This window comes from Bidens hawaiensis, unplaced genomic scaffold (assembly GCF_021521415.1).
Source record: "Bidens hawaiensis isolate Kalapana, Puna unplaced genomic scaffold, B.hawaiensis_p1.1 tig00047595_1, whole genome shotgun sequence".
In the NCBI taxonomy this organism is placed as follows: domain Eukaryota; kingdom Viridiplantae; phylum Streptophyta; class Magnoliopsida; order Asterales; family Asteraceae; genus Bidens; species Bidens hawaiensis.
In genome coordinates this window covers 85296-87851 of record NW_027506046.1, presented here as the reverse complement: position 1 = coordinate 87851, position 2556 = coordinate 85296, and positions in this window count along the sequence as shown.

The window sequence follows — 2556 nt, the reverse complement described above, 5'->3', positions numbered from 1 at the left end:
AGGGTTTTCTTTAAAAAAATCGTGCACGTTTACAGGTTCATTAGATTCGTTTTGGCATCAAGTTCGTTACTTTAGGTTTCGTTTAAACCCGATCTACTTCATGTTTAAGTTTCAAGACTAACCGTTCGTTAAAACATAAACTTTAAGGTCAAGAACATACCTTTACGTGTTCGTTTGGTCTCGGTTAGCTTGGTTATGAACTTTAAGCCTTGTATTTATCTTGTATATTGAAAATCTATCTATTTTTGGCTTGATTTTGGTCTCGGATTCCTTCTTTCTCTCTTGCGGCCGTACATAGTAATATGTGTGTGTGTGTGTGTTTGGAGTGTGTGTAGAGAATAAGGAAAGATGGAATGAGAGTTAGGGTTTTAGGATGGTTTAAGGGGGTATTTATATCCCTTAAAGCCCATGGACCTAAGGCCCATTACCCTTTAACCCACCTTAATTATTCCAAGTTCATGATCATTTCTTTATTAAATATTAATTAATTATTATCACACGACAACTCAACGCAACCTTCTTTATTTATTATTATAATATTTAGGATGTTACAATATATATCTATATATATATATATACAGGGCTACAACACCATTACACCCTAAAAACAAAAACTTACTCTTTGCTGACTAGGCGTCACATGGCGCAATCGCCCCATTTTGTAGCTCCTCCACTACACATAGCCTAAGGGGTAAAATTGTCTTTGGTAAACACTAATAATTAATACTGATTATTTATTAATGCATATTTGTTTCACTGCATTAAGTACATAAAATTAAAATAATACATATTTAATAATTAAAATAATAATTATGTAAATAATAATAATACCCAAATATAATTGGTGTTTAAGGTAAGTCGTGTTACACCCTAACCTACGGCTGAAATGTCGGGGCGTGAGCTGATTGTTCACAGCTGTCAATGTACTATAATGCAATATTTAAAATGATAATATCTATTAATTCAATTTAAATATTCCAATAAAAATCCAAATAAGTAAAATTCATCATCCATAAATAGAGAAATAAGACAAATAAATAGTTCAACTCAAATTTAAATCTTGATTCTCTTCTCTAGCATACAAACCCTAAGTTTCTTCAATAATCCTGATAATCAAATCATACGGTAACCCGCATATGCGTTAAAAATACAAATAATTTGTATACACACATGATTTAACAGTTTCAATTGAGTATTATAGAGTAATAAAATATCTACTAGCGCATATATCCCCAAAAAAATAAAAATGAGTAAAAGAGAGGAATGGGATACTCACCTTAGATGAGAAAACGTGAATAATAATATAATAACAATGAAGACGGTAGATCAAGCTTTGACGACAAAGCCTAATAAAGAATACATGCGGAAACAATAAATATAGATAATTGACGGATTTGATAGAAAGTTGAGAATTTGATGACCGATTATTATTATTTGAGTAAATGTGCATTTGTAAGGCCTCGTTACTGGTGCCCTACTTTGGACGTTGGATTTACTCATAAACACAGTTCTAAATATCAGAGTTAATTAAAACATTCGCGGAATATTAAAAACTTCATAAACGTTACAATCAAATCCATAACTTTGTCTTTAACGAACATATTGTCTTTCGAATCAAAAACATTAATTAAAAACGTCTTAGGTCTTCAGATGCTAGACTCTTATTCTTCTGCCATGTGCCCCCGCTCAAGCCAGCTGTCTCATTCTACTCACCTGCGTGCATACTAAAAGACAGCTACGCTGAGTGAGTTCTAGTTAATCATACCACATACAACATATTCATAACTACATACTTTCGTACATACTTCATACTTTCATACTTGCATAACCATTGCTTGCGTTTTAAAGAGCATTACACCCTATATTATTAGGGTATGCAACCCTTTAACCTTTGCATATATTATTAGGGTATGCAACCCTTTAACCTTACCTTACCTTTCATTATCATATCCATACATTTAATACCATACATATCATAGTCGTACATACTTCCTTATTCACATACACATATCATACATACTACACTATACTTGCCTTAACAATACGTGCAATACCCGAAGGTCGTTCACGTACTGTCAAGCATACATTCATAACTATCACATTCGTCGTTAAGACATGCACTTACCATTTAAGGTAAGTGTATTAACATTCACATTGAGTATGCACACAGCCCCGAAAACATAACAAGGAAATGGGGCTAGAAACTCACCTGAATGCAGTTACGCTCACTGTTTATGGTTATTCCTTTCTTGAGCTGTGCACGACTAACTGTATAACAATTACACGTATCAATTAACTATCACTACTCATATCGTCTTTCTAGTCTTAATTATTACCCTCAACGAACAGGGGTCCCGGGGCAGCGCCCCTGGTAGTGAAGTTTTAGGGGCGGCAGCCCCTAGCGGGGTCCAAGGGGCAGAGCCCCTGGCTGGGGTTAAGTTGTCTTAACACATTTTTCATTAGGATTTTAAATTATTATCCAATTCGTTAACTAATTCTCCATAACGAATTAAGCCTAATTCTTTATCTGAACACTCCTAATTCGCTATCTGAACA